The 26,453-nt window shown below is 39.7% G+C and overlaps 1 protein-coding gene across 2 annotated transcripts in view; it reads right to left on the bottom strand.

Annotated features, from left to right (window-relative positions):
* The window catches only part of TMEM272 (transmembrane protein 272), a 359,857-nt gene that overhangs the window by 83,980 nt on the left and 249,424 nt on the right, over positions 1-26,453 (bottom strand). The gene's annotated exons all lie outside the window — the stretch shown is intronic.

Raw genomic sequence — 26,453 nt, 5'->3', positions numbered from 1 at the left:
AATGGGTAATTCTGGTGCTGTTTGTTTTGCAGATAAGTAGGAGGTCCATCAAAGAGGGGTCTGACAATGCCCTGTATGCCAGGCATAGATCTCCCCTCAACAGCCTGTGGAAGACAGAATACAAGGATGGGGCCATGGAGACGTCTGCATAGGGCATGTTATATATGCCCTGTATAATAATACAGGGCGTAAATAACATGTCCTATGCAGACCTCTTCATGGCCTCATCCTAGTTGGATATCCCTGGTTAGGTACATACCAAAGAGGCACTGTACTCAATGATAGGTCTGATGAATGCTGAATACAGTGGAACAATGACTTCCTTGGACCTAGATGCCATACATTTATTTATAAGTTATGCAACACAGAATGATTTCCTCACTACTGTAGGCATATGATGGTCAAATGCAAGTTTACTGTCTACTGGGTCAACTCTAAGGAGTGTGTTGTAAATATGATAGTTACCAGGGGTGGATGACTTCTTGTCTTGAAGGATACTATTATACATTTCTTGGCATTTAGTTTTAGTCCATGGCTCTGACACCAGTTATTTGTCTGTGTCAGCCCTTCCTGGAGAACATTTGTGTCAGTGTGAGAGTCAATGACAGCTCCTAATTTGCAATCATCTGCAAATGCAGTCATCCAGAGGCATCATTGACATTAGCCCTGACTTCAAAGAAGTAAATGCCAAAAAGGAGCAGTCCCAGGACTGGCCCCTGAGGGATTCCACTTGTGACTGGTCTCTTTGTTGAGGTGGACTCCCTAATTCTAACTTCATGGGCCCTATCTGTGAGCCAGTTGGCTATCCACTGGGTGACATAAGGGTTTTACCTAACCTCTTGAGTTTGTCAACAATGCCTGAGTGGGGTACTGTGTCATATGCCTTGGCCAGGTCAAGGTAGGCAGTGTGAACCATTTTGCTTTGGTGACCTTCTCAAAGCAGTCCACCAGATTGAATAGGCATGACCTGCCCTTGACAAAACCAAATTGGGTTATGTCCAGTGTCTGGAAGTTTACTATATCATTATTAATCAGGGAAAATGTTTCAAGTCCCTTTAGTTTTATATACAGATCACATAACCTTTCCCCTCTTCCTCTCTCAGAAAAAAAATCCTTCAACTCTTTATGAATTACTGTCCACAAAATCTCATCTGGTTGATAAAAATGTGCCTGATCTGTATATAAAACTAAAGGGACTTAAAACATTTTCACTGCTTGCATCTTGTTATCCATATTCATTAATACAAACTGTCATTTTCTCAGTTTTTGTATCACCTTTTGTTTAGCGTTTTCCCATATATCCCTAGCTTCCATAACAGGATAATTTTAACCCATACTCCTAAATACTTAATTTTATTATTTCCCCATAAATTTGGATATTGGTGAACCAATTCATATGTGAGTAAGTAGTTTAAATCTATAGCCTTTCTTTTTTCTAATTTAATTTTATGTTCTAAAAAAAACACAAGACCATCTCAGAATGTTCCACAACGCTGCAATGTCCTTTTCTGGTTTTATCAGATACAAAATAATACTTTCTCTAAATAAAGCAAACTTTTCTTGATTCCCATACTGATTATATCTGTCTATAATTTATAATCTATAATTTCTGAGTCCCTTATTTTTTTACCAATGGCTCTGAATATAATACAAATAGCAAAGGGGAAAGCAGACACCCCTTCCTGGTTCCTTTGACACAACTTAACAGAGAGAGGAAATCCCATTTTCATTTTTGCCTCTGATCTCTCAAATATCCACCCAATTAGCCTTAATATTATATCAAGGAATGCAAATGCTTCTATTGCCCAACTCATAAAATCCCAGTTGATTCTGTTGAATGCTTTCTCTGCATCAGGACCCACCAATAACAACAGCATTTTCTTACATTCTGCTTCCTTTTGGATCACCACTATTCTATTAATATTGTCAGATGTTTGCCTCCCATCCACAAAAAGCACCCTGATCCACATCTATCAACACTCTTGCCATTCTTTTAGCTGTTATAAACATAAACACTTATGAAGCTGGGTCTGTTGGGTCTTTACCATACTTAGGTATTACAGTCATTACAGTTTTCTTCCAGGATGCTGGTGCTTCTTCTTCTGTTAAAATGCTGTTAAACAAAACCTTCCAGATCTTTAGCATTTTTTTCCCTCTTAACCTCCATACTTTCATTTGAATACCATCTTTTTCCTGTAGATTTTCCTGCAGATTGATTATATGTTGCCATTTTTATCACATCGCCTCCTATCTTAAATGTTAATTGTCAAGCCTCATTTATCTCTAATCTTGATATATATATAAGTCTTCCATAAATATTGTCATCTGTCCTTTTTCTTGATTTCCACATTCCTGTGCTTTATACAAATTTTCATAAAATTTCCAAAATATCTCTAATATCTCTATCAGGTTCGCTATGTTTAGCAACTACCCTTTCTACTTTATGTTGCTTATCTCATTGTGCTAAGAGTTTTTGTGCACTGGAGTTATTATCAAAAATAGTTGCTTAACAGCAATCTTTCTAAATTCATGCATCCAGATGCTCCCTTATTTTCTCTTGTTTGGCAGGTTGCTTCTTTATACAGTTGTTTTTATAATGTACATTTGGACCTATGTCATATTTTACAAGACTTTTGTTTTAATGAAAACTCTCAAAACAATAAACACCCAGAACATGGCCATAACCTATTAACTTATAATAAACACAAACAATTAGATATATATTCAAGCAATGAAGTTTAACCTTTCTGATAAGAACACTTGTCCCAAATTGACAGCTGCACCTATAGGCATTAATTAACCTAAAATTAAAATTATCCATGCTAAGATGTATTTTACAGCCTGTGGTCCTACTTAAACTAATTTCTGTCTGTTCTAGTCTTATCTTTATTTCCCTGCCAGATTTGAAAAACAACTTGTATTTTTTCAGAAAACATTAACTTTTAGCTTTACGAAGGAGTGCCCTGGCTGTCTTTAAATACAACTAAATTATTCACTGTTCTAATAAATGCATTAAAGTATTTTGTTTCCAGAAAAGATACTATCTCTTGTTCAGACTTTATTTATTTATGTATGTATGTATTTATTAATTTATCTATTTATTTTTGTTGGGCTGCTTGCCCTAGTATCTTTGAATTTCACATTTCTCTCAGTAAATAATGTCCAGACCTCTGGATTTATTGCCTTCAGCTTTAGTCAGCTAATTTCCATGGCAACCTAGCGACGTAAATGTGTTTTTGTCCAGCCTTTCTTCTATTTTTACATTGTAAAGACTACATTTCTTAAAACATAAAAAGAAAAAAAAAACATCTCTTTATTTAGGCTCATTGGTCCATAGGTGTGTACTAGGCTAATGGCCATGGAGCCTTTACAAGCCTAGCCCATAGGATTACCCTGGCATCGTGCCACCTGACATTAATTCTTTCTGTTGAATAGAGCCACTGGAGTGATCCCCAGGGTTAATTTTCTATTTCCCATCCACTCATCAAGATTGCTCTTGAAGAGGGCCAGTGAGGTGCTCTGCTTGACATGCATGGGAAGTCTATTTCATAGCATGGGCAGTCTCTGGGTTATGAACCTGTCCCTCCAGCATATTCTGTTGATTGTGGTAATGAGGTTGAGGGCTCTGGAGCATGTGGTGCGAAGGAATTGGGATTTCTTTAGATATAGCATTTCTAACAGAGCTGGGTCAGACAGGGCTTTGTAAGTCAAACAGAGATTACCTCTAAGTAGATGAAATGAGACAGATAATAGTTGGAGTTTTTTGAGTCTGTCCATATAGGACAAGTGTTTAAGGCCTAGAATCCTCTTTGTGAGGAACTTTTGTGGCCTCTCCAGTTGTCGCAGGTGTCTAGTGAGGTACATGCCAAATGGGGCATTGTACTCGATGACTGGCCTAATGAGGGAAGAGTAGAGGGAGACAATAACCTCTTTCTTCCTGGTTGCAAAACCCTTAGTAATGAGATATGCCACATAGAAGGCCTTTCTGACCACAGTGGCAAAGTGGTGGTCAAAAGAGAGGTTGTCGTCAACTTGTGTTCACAGATCTCTTATAACACCTTCTGTGTTCAGTGGACTACCATCAATGTGGTAATTCATGGGAACCAAGGTGTTCCTAAAGGGGATAATGACACATTTTTTGGCATTGAGCTTAAGGCCATGGTTCTGACACCAGTCGTTGGTCTCAGTGAGGCCTTTCTGCAGGATGTCAGCATCACTTGGGGAGTTAATAATAGTTCTCAACTTGCAATCATCTGCTAACTTTGTCACCCAGAGTGTCTTTATCACATACAGCAATCACTGAAAATACTTTACTGTGAAACATGCAATTTATATCATATAAGATATTATATACGAATGCTGTTAAAAACAAAAATTGTTTTACTTAGTTACTTTTTCACCTTTTCTCCTTTTAACTTTTAGCATCCTTCTAGACATTAAAGACATGAAGTGAGGCACATGCCTGTCAGTCCCACAAGAAGTTTATCAAAGTCAACAAAAGTCCAATGTTTTTTAGACACCTTTTCTTGTAAAGCCATATTTCACAAATGTGATTGATGTTTTTAGTCTTGCATTTATTCACTAATTTCATTGTTGCTCATCTTCTTCCTGTTCATCTCCATCTCCCAACCCCAGAGTCCTGTTCAAGCCCAAGTTACTCCCTAATCTTCTTCTTAATACTTGTGTTTTTTTCTTACTCTCAAGCATTTTGTTTGGAAGGTTTCATTGAAAAAATCCCTTTATGAGCTTTACCATCAGAAGATTGAGAAGCAGAGCCCCCTTCTATTTGATGGGTCACTCTTCATTGGGCAGACTTTTGTATTTACCTCTTAGCCTGTTCCGTATTTATTTATTTATTATTTATTACATTTGTTAACTGGGAAATAGTCCAACTGGGCTAGTAGCCCATTTTCAGCGGAGGCCCAGGGAGAAAAGCTCCAGTACAAAAAATTACTTTGATCCTCCAAGAAAAAAAATATTCTGAAGATAGCTGGATACAATGGTTTAAATCTCACACCTGGCTCTCAACATTCCCTGATAGGTGGGATAAATAAAATTATTCTCCTCTGCCTGGTGTATAGCAAATAATCATTTTCCACAAATACTCTACTGAGTCCAGTTTTTAATACTTTGCCCTTCTGACAAAATTTCATCAGGATCAGCTCTTTCTGTTATTATAATTTCATCTTTACAAAAACAGGTCTTGATTGCTTTTTCATGGCCAGGTTTGGGGTATACAAATTATGTGCTCTTTCAGTTAATAAATCCTGCTGTGGAATACAAATCCAGTTACTTATTTGTGCATTCATAAAATGTATATGGTGTGTTCCTTCCAGTTTCTCTGGTACAACAGAATATCTTAGAGCAGAGTATTTTAAAGCCCTTTCCCTCTACTCATTCTCCTATAGATTGCTGAGGGGTGATCTATGCCTGGCTTACAAGGCATCCAAAAAAACCTCACACCTATGAATCTCCTGCATATTTGTAAGTCAAACAGTACCATAAATACAAGGTCTAGGGACCTGAATTTCTGTGACTTAAACAGAACATGCTGGAGAGACAGATATGTGTCCCAGAGACTGCCCCTCCTATGGAACAGGCTTCCCATCCATGTAAAGCTGAGTTCATCTATTACCCAGTTTAAGCTCAGCCTAGACCACTGGATGAGGAATAGGAAATTTACACTGGGCCTGGCACCCATGTCCCTTATGAAAACAGGTAGCTTGTAAAATGCCTAGCCCTCAGTGTCCTAGATGGAAATAGTATATCATTGTCCTTTTGAGAAACCTTGGCTAGGCTTAGAAAGGCCCCCTGGGACTTTAGCCTAGTAACACTATGAATCTACGAATGCCAGGTTTTCTCTGTGTGCTCTTTTCTCTAACTCTACCACTTTTTGAAACAGCTCTTCTTGAACAGTCTCATATTCAGTCAGCATTTTCTTCCTTTTGACCTCTGATTTTTGCAGAGTTTTTTTTTCAGTTCATATGAATAGCTGCTTGAAGCTTCTTCCATTTTTCCATCCTTTTATTTAAATTGATCTACTCCTTCAATGTTTTATTTACTTTAATCAGCTCTGAGCACATTTGACTTAGTGTTTTTCTCTAAATTACTGGAAACCATCTCTTGTACCACCCCTGGATCTTGAGCTGCTTCCTGATGAACAGCTGCAGGATTCTTCTCCTTTTCTTGTTGATTTTCTTTTAGGATCTTTTAAGTTTTTTCTTTGGTGTTATCAAGGCAGTGCTCTTACTAGGCAGCAGCTGATTTTACTAAAACGGGCAGAATTCCTGGCCCGTATCTATCAGTTTCTTTTTTCGCACTTGGATAGCTGAAATTAAGCTGTTGATCAACGTGCAGCCATCTTGGAAAGCCGAAATGATAGTATTTTTGAGAGAGCATAGGGTGACCTCTCAGTGTCCTGGTGTCACATGATACAACACTAATTACTTCCTGTAGGTTAGCTCACTGTTTTATAGGTTCATATGTGTGTACTAGGCTAATGGCCCTGGAGCCTTTACAAGCCTAGCCCATAAGATTACCCTGGCATTGTGCCACCCGACCTTAGTTCCCAGTGCCTATGTCGAGTAGAGCCACTAGAGTTACCCCCAGGGTGAATTTTCTATTTCCCATCCACTCATCAAGATTTCTCTTCAAGAGGGCCAGTGAGGTGCTCTGCTTGACATGTATGGGAAGTGTATTCCAAAGCATGGGCAGTCTCTGGGTTATGAACCTGTCCCTCCAGCATGTTTTGTTGATTGTGGTAATGAGGTTGAGGTCTCTGGAGTGTATGGTGTGGAGGGATTGGGATTTCTTTAGATATAGCATTTCTAACAGAGTTGGGTCAGATATCGCTTTGTAAGTCAAGCAGCGATCACCTCTAAGTAGGCAATATGAGACAGAGAATAGTTGGAGTGATTTGAGCCTGTCCATATAGGACAAGTGTTTAAGGCCTAGGATCCTCATTGTGAGGTACTTTTGTGACCTCTCCAGTTGTTGCAGGTGTCTAGTGAGATAATGCCAAATGATGCATTGTACTTGATGATTGGCCTAATGAGGGAAGAGTAGAGGGAGACAATGATCTCTTTCTTCCTGGATGCAAAACCCTTAGTAATGAGATGTGCCACATAGAAGGACTTTCTGACCACAGTGGCAATGTTGTGGTTAAAAGAGCGGTTGCTGTCAACCTGTGTTGCCAGATCTCTTATAACTCCTTCTGTATTCAGTGGACTGCCATTGATGTGGTAATTCAAGGGAACTCTTTTTTCCCAAGGGGGATGACAACACATTTTTTGGCATTGAGCTTAAGGCCATGGTCCCAACTTGCAATAATCTGCGAACTTTGTCAGCCAGAGTCCCTTCATGTTGACCTGGACTTCAGAGAAGTAGATACCAAACAGTAGAGGACCCAGAACCGAACCCTGTGGGACTCCACTCGTGACTGGTCTGCAGTCCGGCTTGGAGTCAGCTACTTTCACACCGTGGGTTCTATCTGTGAGCCAGGTTGCAACCCACCTAGTGATATAGGGGTTGATGCCTAGCTTAGTGAGTTTTTCTATGATTCCTGAGTGGGGAATGATATCAAAGGCCTTGGCCAGATCAAGGTAGGCTGTATGAACCACCTTGGCTTCATCTGCAGCTCTGCTGACTGATTCAAAGAAGTCGACCAAGTTGAGCAGGCATGATCTACCCTTCCAAAACCAAACTGTGTATGATCCAGAGTTTTAGCTGCTATATAGCAGAATGTTACAGACGTGTTGCTGTTGTACTTATTTTCTAGGTGTCGTTGATTCTCCTTATCACTCACCTGTTGTACATATACCTTGGCAAAGACATTTTAGGTTTCATGCGAATGATTTGAAGGGTGTCAATGGTAGCACTGCAGTCGTGGAACAGCAACTGCTGTATTTGCAGCAGTTTGCAGATCTTGCTTTGTGATCAGTAGTTGTTTCATGATCAGTGAATGCATAGACATGCCCATTTCCTTGTGTCATGGTTATGGCTCTGTTTCTGCATGTTGTTACCTTGGCTGCCTGCTGCTCTACTTTGCATGGAGAGGGGCATGCCATCATGGTTTCACAAAGGCCATATGTATCATGCTGAGTACTGTTTTACTGACACCATTGTGCCTGTATTTATTTACTGGTGGATATGTTGCTGCAATTCAGATTGTGTTTCAAATTTTCCAAAGTTTGGAATATGTTGTGCTCAGTGTTAGCGTACTTGGCTGCACATTTATCAGTCAGTATTCCACCTAGGGCATAAAAATGTGTAGATAATGTGTAGCTTGTGCTTTTCATATGTCCACTCCATATGCATTACATGGCACTTTGTGTGTTTCTTTATGAACTGATGGTACATAAAATGGGACTTTGTAATGTTTCTTCATTCTGTTGCATGAAAGTCCTTAACAGGAAACATGCTGCATTTTGGAATTTCTATCGTCATATTGTTCTTGTACATTGTTTAATTTGACTGACATTTTCATCAGATATTTTTGGATTGCTGTGCTGGAATGTTTTCTCTGTAGATGGGTGCCAGCAGACATGCTGTTTTGCTGTTGAAGTTAATGCAGGCTATTCATAGTCAGTGCACTTTGCTGTTGAAGGAGTTTGCGTTGGTTGAGCCTAAGCACAGTGAAGGTGCATTTCCCAGACACCAGTTGTGTTTAGACACAGCAGTTTCAAATAATCTGACAAAATCATATGCAAATGAAGACATAATGAGATGTAAATAAGGAATAGGTGGAAATTCTGCATCTATCTTATTCAGATTAGGAGCTCTTCCACCATTTATGTGATTCAGTTGCTTTTTTGTTTGCTGTGTGCATAAAGCTTATAAAAAGCAAAATTGCACCTTTTCTATCTACTTTATAATCCACAGAGATGCTTGACTTTGCTGCCAGCTTAGCTGTTTCCCATTTTGAGGTGCTAATTTCATCCATTTCAAAACCAGCTGCACTTAGTGACTCCACTGGCAAAGAAGAAGAAGAAAAGTACAGTTGTGTACCTACCATAAATGTAGATGTTCGAGTGTATTCACTGTTGCAGTTATTACTCTTGGGTTATCCTGCTGGTAGGCTACCTGCAGTCGGCCAGAATTCCAAAGTCTAGGTCCGGCGTCGGTTTTTGTTGCCTCTTCCCTGACGTCAGTGCGCCAGGGGTATAAAATTTGCAGCCGATGCCATTTTCTTCAGTTTTTCTTGCCCCAGATGTCAGGTGCCCCAAAATGGTAGGCTAAAAATATTATGCCAATAATTAAGCATGCAGTAAAATAAAAATTTCCTTCATCTACAAGCAAATACACCACATAGGTTGTATAAGATAGAGAAGTATAGGTAAGTCCCAGCAAAGAAAAGGGGGATGGAAGGTGGGTAACCTGGACTGCAACAGTGAATACACTTGAACATCTACATTTATGGTAGGTACACAACTGTACAATGTTCATCGTGTTTCACTGTTGCAGTCATTACTCTTGGGTTGAATCCCAAAGCTAAGGCTGGGTGGCTGGGCCTAAATAGGATTAGGAGAGGCTATAAGGCCTTGCAGAACTGCAGTGGCAAAGCCTGCTCTAGATTTAGAGTAGAGAGGTAAATGGTAGTGCTTTGTAAAAGTGTGCACTGAACTCCAAGTTGCAGCCTCTAAAATGTCTTTGGTTGGTACTCCTCTGAGAAAGGCTGCTGAAGTGGCTGCTGTCCTGGTAGAATGAGGCCTAATGCCCTTGGGCACTGATTGCCATGTTGTGAGTAGCAGAAATGAATGCAATGGCCTATCCATTTTGAAATAGTCTGTTTTGAGATAGGCTTTCCTTGAGATCCTGCAGCATATGCCACTAAAAGTTGCTCAGTTTTTCTGAAAGCTTTAGTTCTGTCCAAGTAGAAGCGTAGTTGTCTGTGTATGTCCAAGGAATGCAGAAGTCTCTCACCCTTATTCTGTGGGTTTGGATAAAAGGTAGGCAAATGAATGGTTTGGTTAAGAGCCACACTGGACACTACCTTAGGGATAAATGTTGGGTTCGTCCTTAGAGAAATCCTGTTTGGATGGAAAATGATGAAAGGTTCCACAGCCATGAGTGCCTGTAACTCTGAAACTCGTCTTGCAGAGGTTATTGCTAGGAGCAGAGCCGTTTTCCAAGATAAAAACTTTATATCAGCTGTATTGGCTGGCTCAAAAGGTGGCAGTGTGAGTTATTCCAAGACATAATTGAGGTCCCATGCAGGTATTGGGGCTCTCCTTGGAGGTCTTATGTTTTTGGCCCCTCTGAGGTACTGCCTTAGCAAAAAAATAGGAGGTTCCATATTGTAATGAGCTGAAATGGCAGAGGCATGAATTTTAATTGATGAAAAGGATAGGCCTTTGTCCAGCATCTCAGTTAGGTATTGTAAAATCTGAGGAATGTTTGGTATCGATGGGTCAATTCCTTGTGCCTGGTTCCAAGCACAGAATCTTTTCCATTTTTCTGCATAAGATTTTCTGGTACTGGGCCTCCTGGCCTCCAAAATAACATCCATTACTACTTTAGAGAGAGGTGTGCTTTGAATGGTTACATTATCTGCCATGCTGCCAGATTTAGGGTCCTGAGTTGGCTGTGCAGAATCTGATTGTTTCGCTGGGTCAGTAAGTGAGGAATTGGAGGTAATATCCAGGCTGGGCCTTGAGACAAGCTTTTTAGGATTGGGTACCAGTGCTGGCGTGGCCAGTCTGGGGCAATCAGAATCATTCTTGGCTTCTCTTGTCTGAACTTTAGGAGTACCTTGGGGAGGAGAGGCAGAGGATGAAAGGCATATACTGTTAGACTTTTCCAGCTGAATGACAGAGCATCCACTTTCCATGCTTGCTTGTGATAAGTCCTTGTATAGAATTTCTGTAGTTGGCAGTTGTGAGGGGAGGCAAATAGATCTATGTCTGGGCATCCCCATTCCTTTGTTATCATGCTGAAGACTTGTGGATTCAGTTTCCACTCGTGGGGATCCATAAGGTTTCTGCTTAGTTCGTCTGCCAGAGTATTGTTCTTTCCTGGCACAAATTGTGCTTGCAGGTGTACTTGATAAGTCAATGCTTTGTTCCACAAAGTCATGGCTTGTCTGCAGAGGGGGTAGGAATGTGTGCCTCCCTGCTTGTTTATGTACCACATGACTGTAGTATTGTCCGTCCTTATTAGTAGTTGTCCTGGATGGAGTAGATCCTTGAAAGCTGTCAGGGCATTCTGAACAGCTAGCATCTCTTTTTGATTGATATGTAGATGCATTTGGCTTGTGGACCATGTGCCCTGAATACATTTTCCTGCCATGTGTGCTCCCCAGGCATAATCTGATGCATCTGTTGTTATTGACTGCCTGGCTGTGAGTAGAGTGAATGGCTGTCCATTGTTGAGGTGACAGGCATGAGCCCACCATCGAAACTCTTGTTGCAGGCAAGGAATGAGGGTAATTAATGCTTCCAGGCTTTGACAATGTTGAGTCCAGACACTTTTTAGGTACCACTGAAGTTTCCTCATATGCAGTCTGGCATATGGAATTAGCAGAATGCAGGATGCCATGAAGCCCAAGGCCTGCAGAATTTTTCTTGCAGATAACTGAGCCTTTGTTGCCAACATTTTGAAGTAAGAAGTTAGTTGCCTTTGTTTGTCTGGCATGATATGAGCCATCTGGGCAGTTGTATTTAAGCTTGCACCCAGGAATATTATCTCTTGAGAGGGTACTAGTTTTGATTTCTTTTCGTTTACTGTATACCCTAGGCAAATTAATAATCTTTTTTACGAATGCCAGATGCTTTAGTAGAGTGTCCTTGTTCTCTGCTTATATAAGTCAGTCGTCCAAGTAAGGATAAATTTGAATTCCTCTTTGTCTGCAAAATGCAATTACTGGTGCCAGGCATTTTGTGAAGACCCTGGGCGCAGTAGATAAGCCAAAGGGCAGTGCAGAGAATTGGTAGTGCATTGTGCCAGCTATGAATCTGAGGTATCTTCTGCAAGATTGTCTGATTGGTATATGCAGGTATGCCTCTTTTAGGTCCAAAGTTACAAGTCATGCCTTCTTGCCCAGCATGGGCAGAAGCTGCTGCAGAGTTAACATTTTGAATTTTGGAATGTCCAGAAATGTGTTTAGAAAAGACAGGTCCAGTATTGGTCTCCAGGCTTTGTCCTTTCTGGGAACCAAGAAAAGTCTTGAGTAAAATCCTTGTCCCTGCTCTTGCTGTGGTACTTGTTGAATGGCCCTCATTTGCATAAGGGACGAAACTTGTTTTTGTGCCTCTGCCCATTGATTGTGTGGCAGGTTTGGCATACCTTTTGCCTTTGGCAGGGTGTGAAAGTGGAACCTGTAGCCCTGGGACACTATTCAATACCCATTTGTCCTGGGTGGTCATGTGCCAATTTTGAGAGAAAAGTGCTAGTTTTCCCCCCAAGAGGGCTGCAAGAAGATAAGTGCTTGGTGCTGGCAGAGGCAAGTCATTGGGACTGTTTCCTGTATGGCTGTGCTTTGTCTTCTCCACTTTTGGAGGTAGAAGCGCCCCACTGTTTAGGCCTATATGAGCCCTGGGACTGGGATCTGCCTCTGGGACGTCTGTATCTGCCTCTTTGTGGCCTGTCCGACACTGGAAAGGACCAATTCTTTGTAGGCCAGTTCCTGCTAAATTTTGGTGGCTGAACCTGTAAGAAATCATTTACAGTTTGCATAGATTTCGCTTTGTCCTCCATTTTCTTCAAAACCTCCTCTGCTTTAACACCAAATAAAGTATCATGCTGTAATGGAGCATCTAATAATTTTGCTTTAACATGATCAGGCAGATTTTGTTCCTTTAACCAAGCATGCCTCCTAACGACAGAACTCGTAACTGCAGCCCTGCAGGAGGCCTCCAGAGAATGAAAACCACATTGCAATGTATGCTTTCCCACTTGTTCAAGTTGCATGCAATAAATCCTGTATTGCCTTATTTTCTGTACAATCAGAATTAGTCAACATTTTCTGTTTTAACAGTGACATTAAGTATTGCTGATATTTAATCATATGAAAATGACAATTTAAAGCCCTCACAGCCAAAGTAGCAGAAGTGTAAACCTTTTTCCCCCATCTGTCTAGTGCCCTTGAATCTCTGTCAGAAGGGACAGGGTTTTATGCAGTAGCGGCCTTAACCCCCTTGGGACCCTGAGAAATAGTTTCTGGGTCAGCAGCAGGGTTTTTATAAAGAAATTTATGTGAATCAGGAACCCTGTAGTATCTGTCTGGTTTAACAGGAGCTGGAGGTAAGGAGTGTGGAGAAAGGCCGGACTCTGAAAATACATCATCTACAATGTCTAGCACAGGGAATAGCAAGAGGCCTGTGCTGAGGAAGTAAAAGAAAATCTCTAAGCCTTTTCTTTGATTCTGAGTAATCTTGGCTCTCCCAGTGGAAGTGCTCCCTCATGGTATGCAGGGTTTCCCCAAAAGAATAATCCTCAGGAGGAGAGGCTGTAGGAATGGATTCTTCAGCATCAGAATCCTCATAGGGAGGAAGAGAGTATTCCTGTACAGAAGAGGAGTCAGAGGAAATGGAAACCTGATCTGCCTAGGCCTTTTGTCAGGAGGGTGATGGGAACCCCTGATCAAGGTAATAAGGTCTTCGACCATTTTGAGCATCTGTTTCTTAGGCATGGAAGTCTGTCCTGGAGAATGCTGTACTTGTTTCTTTGTCTTTAAAGCTGCTGTAATCTTTGCTTTTGAAGCTGAAGCAGGCTTTACATATAGCTGTGTAGGTCTGAAAACATCCTCAGAACCCGATGTCTGCTCAGCGGCTCCGGACCCATCTGAGGGAATGAATTCCAAGTGGCCAATACCTTGAGTATCCAGAGGCCTAGCTGGCTCCATGTGGGAGTCATCAGCGGCCTGTGGCTCTGAGGTAGCGGGTGTCAGGGTCTGTGAAAGCACCTCACTGAGAACCGGCGACTGGCTTAGCGGAAGCCTCGTCATCGGTTTTGGATCTCGGATGCCTGTCCTTCTCTTTTTCCTTGCGTTTTTTAGAAACTCCGGTCGTCAGCTGTTCCGACAGCATTATGTAATTGAATTTTCGGCCAAAGTAATGATAAGCAAAATCAAACTGACGCTTAATAGTGCGTTTGTTGACTCTAGCACAAAACTGACAGCTAGCAACATTATGGTCAGGGCCTAGGCAAAGAATACAGTAAGAATGATAATCCTTATGAGGTATTTGCTTCCCACAAGAAATACAATTGTTAACTTTTTATGACATCGGTCTGGAGCAAGAAAAAAGTTTCCCCAATGGGGTACTTAGCTTTAATGAAGACTTCGGATCTGAAATTCGGCTGTGAAAATCTCAGGAGTCGGCCGACCGGCACTTGCGAACTGCTTTTGCTTTGGGCACTACGTGGCAAGAAAGACTGAAGAAAATGGCGTTGGCTGCATCTTTTATACCCCTGGTGCACTGATGTTAGGGAAGAGGCGACAGCAACTGATGCCAGACCTAGACTTTGGAATTCTGGCCGACTGCGGGTAGCCCGCCAGCAGGACAACCCAAGAGTAATGACTGCAACAGTGAAACATGATGAACATCAAGCAAAGCCTGATCCATTTCAACTTTGCTGACCAAGAAATTTTGGCTAGAATTAGAATGGAGAGGGACATAGTACTGGCTTTGTTGAGTGTGTATGGGCCACATACAGGGAATGGAGGGTGCATGGTCTTTCTATATCTGTGGATACAAAGGCATATATTGCCCTCAGAAAACTTGTCACAGGGACCTTCCAGAAACAAACTGGGGATACACTGGGTATCTCACAGGATTCTGCATTGAGGATAGTTCAGCAAATGCTTATCATTAGATCACTATTTCAGTAGCCCGATGAATCCATATTATATCCTGTCAAAGACATGACCAATCAACCAGTTTGTCAAAGCTGAAGGGCACCTTCCATGTGCTGTGTCTGCCAGGAGCTTCAGCGAAGCTCCATATCAAAAGCAGTTAGACAGCCAAAAACATTAGAGCTTTCTGCCACTGAAGTGCAATCCTTCTGCAGGTTTTCTGGAACTGTCAGTCAGCTAGCAATCCTTCAAGGCTGGCCAGAAGAGTCTCCATATGGGGAAATCCTTGCACTATTTTAGTTTTCTGAGAAAAGCTAGCATTTTTTCTATGAAACTAATATTATTTACACTAATGAAACTTATTTTGTTTGGACAGTCATTCTGTAGCAGAGGACTGTACTATTGTAAATGCTTGCAGAATCATATTCTGTATAAATCTATTTTTTTAATTTTTTAATATTCTTTTATAGAATTTATATGTTAGGGACAGAACTTGGTGGTTCTTGCAGCAGTCAGGGTGTTTTTCTTCAAACCATCTTTTTAGCTGACAGTGTGTTTATTGACTCTTACAGGCTCTGCTAGCCATCTTTAAGACTTCCTTTGTAGCTGGACCTATGGAATAGTTACCAGTCTCCTTGGTTCTTCTTTCCCCATCTGCAAGAAAAGGAAAGTTTTAAGGGAGTCTTTGGATGTCAGGCCAGCTCAAGTTTTGCTTCAGCCACAGATGGGTGACACTGTTGTGGCTGGATTTGGTTCCTCAGACCTCTTATCATTTCCCCTGGACCCTCAGATGTAGCACCTATAGCCATTAAGGTCTGGGGGATTGCCATGCCCTCTGAAGTTATAGGGTTGCCCTCCATGGGCAAGGGAGAATCACTCTTATTGGTCTTGTTGGGATGGGATGGGTGAGGGTCTCCTGTATAGCTGGGAAAGGGAGCCTAAGATAATTTATATGCTTTGGGTATGTCCTTTCTAGGAAGTTTCTCAAGAAAAGAAAGCAAAAAAAAAAAAAAACTTTGCCTCTCCTCTGGACAGGGAATGTTATCCACAGTGCATTTAGCCACAGCAGTTGGCACAGAGATTAAGGTAGCAAGCTGTAGTTCCTGTGGTACTGGGTTTGATTCCTTCAGCCCTTGCTTGCTTACTGTGCGACCTTGAACAAGTCACTTAACCAGACATTGATCACCTCTGAAAAGGGACTGTGTGAATAGTGGACTTACTGCTTAGCAAATGGGAATTATTATTATTTGCTGGTATTTGCTAGGGAATTAATTGCTGCTTTTTCTTTACCTACCTCCTTTTCATAAAATGAAATAAAAATAGTTCTTTTTCTTTCTGACTCAGATTTTCAGTCAGAAGAGGATCAATTAATGAGGGAATGTTGTTCTTTAGGGTTTTCTTTATAACTTGAAGATTCTGATTCTATGGAAAGTGTTGCTTCAGATTTTCATCCAGAAGACCCTTTCTTTTTCTGAAACTTTATTTATAATGAAAGCGTTTTTTTTTCCAGTGGTATCAGAATGAAATTCTTGCTGATCAGTAAATGTAGTATGATTTGTTACAGCTAGATATTCCTCAGCCTGCAGCTGTTCCTCCTGTTTTATCTGCTTTAGAGAATGTTTCCTGAGAGCTAGTAGTTTTCCTTGTAGTCACCTTCTTGCTCTGGGAAGTCTACCCCAAAAAGGAAAGTCTGCAATGGTTTCCCTTTCCAAAACTGCATCTGTTAGACAAATGGCTAATGCTAATCCCACTCCCTCCTACAAGGATGGGAAAGCTTTAGACAATTTTGGAAATAAAGTTTATTCTTCTACCACTTTAACATTTCAGAATTTTAAACTGCTAGGATTGCATGTTAAAGTTTTTATTTCTCTCTTTTGATAGCATAAAAACTTGACTAACTTCCATCTTCTGAATGCCTCTTTTGTTTCTACTTCTCATATAATTAAACATGTCTTAACGTTTCTTATGACCCTGCTGATGCTGTTGCAGGGCTGCTGCTTCTGGGTCAGGCATGGTTCCATTCTCAAAATCTTTTCAGAAGATAAAACAAAAATTGTAAGTTCTCCCCTGGACAAGAATGTGATGTTTGACTCTTCTGCAGCTGGGCTACTTAAAAAAAATTGCTGAGAGTGGAAAGTTAATTCAATTGGTAAACCAAATATTCCAACCTTCCTTTTTTAAGGAAAATAAAAATGTCTCCTTCCATGTCAATTACCTTTTTAAAAAAAGCAATTCAAACAGGCAGGTGCCAAAAAACAGGATTTTAAAGCATCAATGGCAAAGAGCCTCTGATAACAAAAGAAATACGTCTCAAAGTCAAGGACAGTTCAAAATGTCAGATGACTGCTTGCCACTTAAGCCCCACCCTCAGCAATCTTTCTTTCATTCTGAGTCTATATCTTACATCGGGGTGCCAGATTGTTTCAGACAGATGTGTTCTGAAAACCATTCAACAGGGGTACACTTGGCAATAGGAGTTCCTCCCACCTTTCCAGGAGATTCCTCCTTGCCCAGTAAATCCAATGTTCCTGTTTCCTCCACTTTTCAATTTTTTCAGTCTTTTTGTCAATGTCCCAGAATTCAAAATATTATCAGTTCAAACCTGTTACCCGTTGTCTTTGTCCCTTTACTAGATTTTTCCATATTAGGACAGTTGTCTTATATTTGCAGACTCTGTTTCCATTTGTCAAGAATCATTAACAAGTGTTCAAGATCTCCTACTCGTGGGTTTTCATGTGAACTTGCAGAAATCTTATGTCATCCATTCTCACGGGATAGTTTTCCTTGGATATCTGTTAGATTCTGCCCTAGGAAGAATTTTTCTTCTTCCAGACAAACTAGAGATGTTCCAACAGTTCTTCCTGAGCTTTTCCAATAAAGAAAAAGAAAAATAATCTGGTTCCACACAGCAGTGAAAATCAATATGTCCTTTATTGTAGCAGGTAAACGCTTTCTCGGAATAACATCCACTTCATCAGACCAACAAAGACAGAATAACAGTTACATTTTTAAACACTAAAACATCCAATCAAAAATCAGATGAAATGTGCATCATAGCTAAACGCCACGTGATAAAATACATCTGTAGAATATATAAATCGTTAAAAATTGAATAAAACAGACTAAATGAACAATATGTACTTAAAACTAATAAATACAATAGTAAAAAATAATAAAAGATGGACTATTGAAACATATATGATAAAATATTAAAAGAAAGATCAATGCTTTAATGGCCGTGCTTTAAGGAAGGGTTTCAGGGAAACTCTGTTGTTTAAACCAGGAGGTTTATCAGCTTGAAAGCGCAAAATCCATTTCTGTTCACTAGATTCTGTTCTATTATTTATGTCACCTCCTCTCTTGGTACTATGCAGAATCTCTAGTACCATAAAGCTAAATTTATGTTCTTTACCCTCTTTAGCTAAAAACGCATTGATCTCTTAATGATATTAAGATATTAACGATCTATATATTCTACAGATGTATTTTATCACATGGCTTTTAGCTATGATGCACATTTTATCTGATTTTTGATTGGATGTTTTAGTGTTTAAAAATGTAACTGCTATTCTATCTTTGTTGGTCTGATAAAGCGGATGTTATTCCGAGAAAGCGCTTACCTACTACAATAAAGGACATATTGATTTTCACTGCTGTGTGGAACCAGATTATTTTTCTTTTTCTTGTATTCTCTGGTTTTTGCATCTGATTCTTTATTTGGTTCAAGGACTGTTTTCGTTTGGTATCTTTTCCAATAAAAACAGGTAACTACCAGGGAATTTCTCAGAATTCTGGGGTACACGGCTTCTATGATTTTTTTTGTAATTCCCTTGGCCATATTTCACATAAGAAAAAATCAGTGGTATCTCAAGTTTCTAGTAGTAGGTGTCCAGGTCTCACATTCTCCATTCTGCTTCCTTTCCAGTCTGACACAATAGATGCTTCAGATTTCTCATGGAGAGCTGTGTCTAAAAGGGTGAAAAGTTTGTCTGTAAAACAGGACAGGCAAAAACATATACATGTCAAAGAAATTATTGCAGTTATAAATGTTTTGAAAACCCTAAATCATATGCAAGTTTTCACAGACAACATCACAGAGATGTAGTGCATCAATAAATGGGATAGTAGATCTTACCCTCCTTGCAGACTTGCTGTGATAGCCTGGGAGGTAGCAACTTGGCTCATTTTGACTGTTCAGGCTTCATATAATCTGTCAGAGCGAAACACTGCATTGTACAATCTTTTGCTCTGACAGAATACATGAAGCCTGAACAATCAAAGAAAAACATTCTACAAGGTAAGCTAAGTAGGACCAGGATAAACCCTCATGAATGCAAAGTGGCTTCAAGGTCTTCCAGGAATTAATCCACAGGTGGAAGCACCTCAAGTAGATCTGTTTGCCACCTTTTAGAATAGTCAGCTAAAGAAATTCTGCTCCAGGATTCTTTGCAAACAAACCTGGAAGACAGATGTTTTCTGATTTCCATCGACAGGAATGTTCCTTTATGTTTTCCACCTCTTCCACTGGTATCCAGTTTCAGAAGGACTCCCCAAAGCTAGTGGCAGTGAATCCCTTTTGTCTGCAGGCAGCAATGGTTCCCCCTTCATTTGAAACTGCCTAAGAGCAAATATCAGAAGCTTTCACACAGACTGAATTTAATCGCACAAGACAGGGGTTGCTTGATACACCCTAACCTGAAATCTCTTCAGCTGAATGCCTGGATGATAGACTTTTGATACCTTTTGGGCATGTTTTGTCTGAGGAAATGCAGCAAATACCGAAGAGGCAATAAAAAAAACTGCTACCTGAAAATCATATGTGTCTAAGTGAAAAAGATTTTCTACATGGTGCCATTCCAAGACCCAGGACCCATCTGCTCCTGGCTCTTGATTATTTGAGAATATTATTGGCCTCTGGTCTGTTTCACTCTTCTGTCAATATTCATCTGACAGCTATTTCCTCTTGTCTGTCATTGGTTCCCCTTCCCCCTTCTTTCTATCCTATTCCCAAGTCAAGCATTTTTTTGAAAAGGGATTTTACATATCCAGCCACCTAGGAACCAGATGCCTCCTCCTTGAGATCTGAATTTTGTGCTGAGAAGCTTACTTTTTTCAGTTTTAAATAGCTCATCAGGCTGAATTGAAGTTCTTACCATGGAGGACTAGTTTATTCATTGCTCTGACTTCTGCTAATAGAATATCTGTGTTGTAAGCTCTTATGGTTAGACAACCCTACATAATTTTCCACAAGGATAGTATTTTTAAGAACTAACCGTTTTATGCCTAAAGTGATCTAAGAATTTATATTGAGACAGTCTATTACTCTTCCTGTCTATTTTTCCAATTGTAAAAACAAGGGAGAAATAATTGTTCATACTCTGGACATCCACAGGACATCCTTCAGGAAAGCCAATCAGCTATCTGTCTCCTATGAATGTAACAGAAAAAGACAACCAGACTGTTTCTAGCTGGTTGCCTCCTGTTATTTCTTTGTGCTATTCTCAACATAACAAACCACTTTCAGACAGGTTTAGAGCCAATTTGGCTTCTTCTGTGGCTCTCCTGAAAGTGATTGAGGATTGATTCTAGATGTATTCTTAAGGCAGCAGCTTTGTCTTCTGTATATACTTTTACAAAGCTCTATAAATTGCATTCCTTTTCAGGTCCAGAACATTCTTTGCTAGGACCATTCTCCAGGAGTTCTGGATTCTTAATTTACTTCATATTCCCTTTTTTTGGATTCTAAGCTATGGTAATCTACGAAAATAGCTTAAGTTACTCCCTTCTTTAATTTCTCCAAATATTTTGGGTTTCTAGTACCATGATGATAATGGACCCCATTCCTAAGTCAAAGTACGATTAAAGTTCATGAAATTAGTATTGTTTCAATCTTTGATGTCAGCCAGAAGTGCTGTTCACAGCACCCGCAATGTGCCTAGTAATGACTCCTTCTGCGATTCGTATGGAGTTACATGTATCAGTAACATATCTAAGTAAGATTATAAATTCTTTTTTATAAGACCCGTTGCTCCTACTACTACTGGAACTCTCTGGGTATCCTTTTTCCACATTGTCCTCGTTTCTGCCTGTCTGTATGTAAGACACTGTAGTCACTGGGTGTAGCAATTTCAATGATCAAGGCTACTTTTGTCTTCTTTTCATGGACTACCTTATCTGGTTTTCTCGCATCTATTCTTTGAACTGTTGGTTATGGGTGATCCCATGTGATATAAACTTTTGTCATTTTCTGTAATGCCTTGTGGCTTATGTTTCAGTGTTTTTCAGCTACTTCAGTACCATAATGCTTACACAGTCCCCAATGCAGCAGTCTTACCACATTATTATGTCTTTCAGTACACAGTCCTTCTGTCATTAGTATATCACAACCAGCAACAAGATGTGTAACTGTTTTCAATTCAGTTTTACAAAACCTACATGTCTGTTTCTCCCACATGTTCAGTGAACCTTTCTAAACCAACATGTATGTTGTCCACTGTCTTGGGCCGCCAATATTAACCTTTCATCTTTTGGTTTAAATTCACATCTCCTTAACCATTCCTGCATTTGATCCTGATCAACATGAGGTCATTCCAAGAGTTTTCTATACTTTACCTTTGCAACTTTATTTATGCATTTTCCACATTTCTTGCCTTCTCATCTGATCCTTCACCTTATATTCTTTCTTTTGTTTTTTGGCACATTCATTTGCTGCCTGATTTTTATCTACTTCTGGTTTGACTTCCATTCCCACTTGATGCTGATATGCTTCTGCTTGACTAAGAAGGGAAGACCCCTTAGACTTATTCTCCTCGTGTTGCAAAACTTTCACTACATTTTGGTCTTGTGAGGTCAACATATATGTATGCAGTCCCACATTTGCAGATCTATACAATGTAATCTATACAAAATAAATCTATACATGTAATCAACTTTGAGGAGGCCCATACCTCCTTCACAATAGGGACTATATTGTCTTGGTATGCACAGATTTTTATAAATGATATGATGAGCATGAAGCATCCTTCTTGTTTTCCTGTCCAACCTATCCAACACCTTTTGAGGCCAGTCAATCACTCCAAAACTGTAAGTTAGGGCAGGAACAGCAAATTGGTTTATAGCTTGGACTTTGTTCCTAGATGTTAATGCTGTTTTCAGTATTACATCTTCTAAAATATCCCTTACTAAGTTTTATTTGCATTTGTTCATGTTTTATTGTTGACCCTTCATCAGTACCCATATATTCATGCACTCCATCTTGTTCAAGTTCTTTTATATCACATTCCTGTCCCAAACCAATGTTTTCTTAGTACTGCAGCTTTCCTGCTTTAACGGTTGCTTTTGCACATTTATCAAGACCAAAGTACATTCTTACATTATCTGAAAAAGTTTTGACCACTTGCAGTTGTGCTTTCAGTTCCTCATCTGATGAACTATGCAATTTTATATCATCTACAAAAAGATGAGAAGTCTTTACACTTTGTTGTTTTCTGGGAGCCAAATTGTAGCCATGACCTGATCTGTTAAGTAGATAGCTTAATGGGTTAAGGGCAAGACAAAAGAGCAGCAGTGACAGAGAATCACCCTGGAATCCCCCTTTGGATTTTTATCCCTGGAATAATAAGTTTTCCTTTATCATGGTTTAACTGCAAAGTGGTTTGCCACTGTTTCATGGTAGCTGTAATGTAATCAATCAGTGTAGGGTGTATCTTAATACATTTTAAGCAGTGCTTTATCCATGAATGTGGGATATTGTTAAATGCTTTTTTTGTAGTCTATCCATGCCATACTTAAATTCTTCCCTTTTTACAGTTCTCTATTATGACCTTATTTAACAACAAATGATCCTTTGTTCCATATGACTTTCTTTTAGTACCCTCTTGTTCTACTGCTATGAGTTTTCTTCTAAATGACTATAAACTCTGTTGACATCAATTCCAGTGTATAGTTTATACATCGTTGGAAGGCAAGTTATTGGTCTATAGCTTTTATGACAGCTTGCAGGTTCACCCTTAAGTAGGAGTATTGTTTTTTCTGTTAACCAGGCTGGTGTCTATTTGGGGCGTGCATATAAATAATTCTTACTCTTGGGTAAATCTTCATGTAAAGATGTTAAACTTTTAGCTAGAAGATAGGTACTGCATCTGGGCCTGGGGTTTTCCAATTAGAAGCTTTTCATAACTTTGTTTCAATCTCTCTGGCTGTTACTTCATACCATTTCATATCCTGTACATCTGAACGTCTTATTTTTTCTTTACTTCTTCTATCCATTTAGCATCTTTGTTATGTTCCACATGATCTTCGTAGATACTTCTTCAAAATGTATCTATTTCTTCGTTTTTGGTGGTGTTTCAGTTCCTTTAGCTTTGTTTCCCAATGTTCTGTAAAAACTTTTTGGGTCATTATAAATTGCTTATTTTGTACTTTACTTTATATTTATCTACATATCTTCTGCCTGTGCTGATATTTTTAATTTATTATTTGTGATAGTGTACTACGGAGGCTGAACTGTTCTGATACTGCAGATCACTACCTATCTTTCTGAGTATTTTTGTTGATCTGTTCCCTCTTCTATGCACTTTAACAGTGACACTTCTTGCCTTAATTGCTTTATAGTTTTCCCTATTAGATACTTCCATGATGGCATTTGATTTTCCCCCTTCTTTTCCCTTACTAGCCTGTGTTTTTGTGGTAAGACTTTATCTGTTATTAATTTAGCTACACAGTAATATATCCTGTTTACTTGTGTAATATCACATGAATCTCTACTGAAAGTCCTAATTACTGTCTTCATTTGTTTTAACAACCTTCTAGCTTTTTGAGTTTTATTGACTTTCTGTAGTCTATTTCTCTAGTAAATCAAGCAACTCTTCTCTTAGATCATTTTCTTTTAAACTTGAAGGCATATTCTTTGTTCTCCATTTCCTGTGGGCATTCTATAGAAAGTTCCAGAGCACTTTCCTGTGCCACATTCTCTTCAGTGTCATCCTGTGTCATCTGTTGCTCTTTCATATTGGAACTCACTGGCCTATCACTCCACAACATTGACTGCGTCAGAGTTGCCACAGTTTCCTGTTCTTCCCTTGCTGTGCAACTCCATCTGAATGTTTGTACTGGTTTCCTATGGAAGTCTCCAAGTATCTTCATATAGCAACTGATCAGATGTTTCTTGCTCCACTGGTCTCTTTTTAATTTGGAGATCCATTGCTCTATCCTGCTGTGGTGTTTTCTGAGTTAGATTTTCTACACCAAATCCTTCACTTCGCAGGTACTCCATAACCTCAGTTTCTATTTCTTTAACTTCTCCACTACTAATCCTCTTTTCTGCCTTCCCTCTTTAATTTCTTATTTTTTGTATTGTTTCATTTTAGCCTAGGTTACTCTCTTTTTTAATTTCTCCACATCTTTTGGGTTTCTAATATCATGATGGGAATGAACCCCATTCCTAAGTCAAAGTATGATTAAAGTTCATGAAATTAGTATTGTTTCAATCTTTGATGTCAGCCAGAAGTGCTGTTCGCAGCATCCACAATGTGCCCAGTAATAACTCCTTCTACAATTCGTATGGAGTTACATGTATTGATAACATATCTAAATACGATTGTAGATTCTTTTTTATAAGACCCGTTGCTCCTACTACTATTGGAACTGTCTGGGTATCTTTCTTCCACATAGCTGTCATTTCTGCCTGCAAATCCTGATATTTTATGGCTTTGTGTCTCTCTGTATGCAAGACACTGTAGTCACTGGGTGTAGCAATCTTAATGATCAATGCTACTTTTGTCTTCTTTTCATGGACCTCTATATCTGGTTTTCTTGCATCTATTTTTGCACTGTTGATAATGAGTGATCCCATGTGATGTAGTTTACTGTGACAGTGATCTACTGTAGAAAAAAGTACAGTTCTGTAAGTAAAATTATCATAACAGTAGATGTCCTAATAGATCACTGTTACAGTAGCCACCCCTATCTCTAGCCCCCTTCTTTGGTTGTTTTTTGTATTACGAAGGCAGGGATGTATACACCCTTTTGTATGTAATTATTCCTGCTTTATATTGATTTCAAGGATGTTGCCTCCCTTTTTGGAGCAAGAAAGCTCTGATGCCTTTGGTGTTTTAACAGCTTTTTATATGGCACTCTGCTTGAGCTCCTGGCAGTTAGAGCTCATGGAAGGTACCCTTTAGCTTTGGTAAGCTGGCTGGTTGGTTATATCAAGACAGGATAAAACTCAAATAGCTTAGGTTACTGCAACAGAGATCTATTAGAACATCTGCTGTTATTGTAAGTTTGTTACAACTGTACTTTCATTGACGTACTCTTGACATGTGTGGAACAGTGCATCTATTTCCTAATGTCAATTCAAGACCACATGCGCCTTTTACAGGATGGTATTGTTTCCTGCGGTCCTTGTAACAGACTGCAGCCATGTTGCCATTAGGACCATTTGGACCACAGGAGAGTAGTACCAGAACAGGAAGGGCTACAATTCTATCAACTTCTAGTACTGTGCAATGAATGGGGATACACTAGCAATGTGTCCACCCAGCATCCTGACAGTACCCGTATTTGGCACACATGCTCACTTTACCACCTCTTCCTGCATGGTAGGCTTTCTCATGGTCACCTGGTTGGTAAGTGCAAAGCATTCTACTGTTCCTAACCATAGCCATATCAATATTTGTAGAGTGGAGCAGGTAGTATTGAGTAATCACCCATTTTTGTTAAGTGCACCCTCCCCTATTATGTTTTGCAGATAAAGCAGGCTACCCACTTGAACCTTATCTAATGACACTGGTCTGCAACCCCCTGGGAGCAGCCAAAGAACACATCAACACCCCACTGTCCCAGACACAGATAGTCATTGAACATGTGTTTGGGCTGCTCAAAGTCCAGTTTCTTGTGCAAGTCTGGTGGTGCCTTACAGTATGATCCTGCTACTGCATGCAGGATGTTTACTGTCTGCTGCATTCTGTACAACAAAATCATGTATGTATCTGCTACATAACTGACACAGCCAGTCACCCAGAGTGGCAGTGCAATAGCTTAGATCATTCCTCCCACCAGAGACAGTAGTGATGGTGGCCAGTGATGAAAGTAGAAGAGCAACCCTGTGGCAGGCGTGGGTACAGTATATGGCTACACAGGTGAAGAGGCAGCATTTGGTGCACACCTATGGGCCATGATATTCAGATAGTGGTGATGGAAATAAACAGTCACACAGATAATATCTGATGCATGCATCATTACTTGTGGGCTATGCTGTGTGGGTGCATGGTCAACTTATACTGTATATCAGACTTCTTTTCAACAAAAGAAATGTTGAGTTTAAGAAGTTTACAATTAGTCATCATTTGTACAGTACTCAAGGGTAAGTAGCACAAATGTTGGTTATACTGGCAGGGTTTCACTGTGTAAAAGCAGTTGTTATATCGTTAATTCTAAAGAGATAATTTTCACTGCAGTACTCAGATTGGAGTGTGATGACTGGTAATTTGATGAAATTGCTTGTACTAGGTAAGTGTTTTTCATTTGTGGTTTTATCTCTTTATTTTATCCAGATTCCACTAAGAAGTGAATCAGTGAGTGTGGAAAATTGATGTGTGTGTGTGTGTGTGGGGGGGTTACTGTTTCCCTACAAGTAATTTCAAAATGAGTCTTATATTTG

The sequence above is a fragment of the Protopterus annectens genome, chromosome 5.part0 (assembly GCF_019279795.1).
Source record: "Protopterus annectens isolate FY-2018-M chromosome 5.part0, PAN1.0, whole genome shotgun sequence".
In the NCBI taxonomy this organism is placed as follows: Eukaryota; Metazoa; Chordata; order Ceratodontiformes; family Protopteridae; genus Protopterus; species Protopterus annectens.
This window is presented reverse-complemented; position numbering and strand designations above follow the sequence as displayed.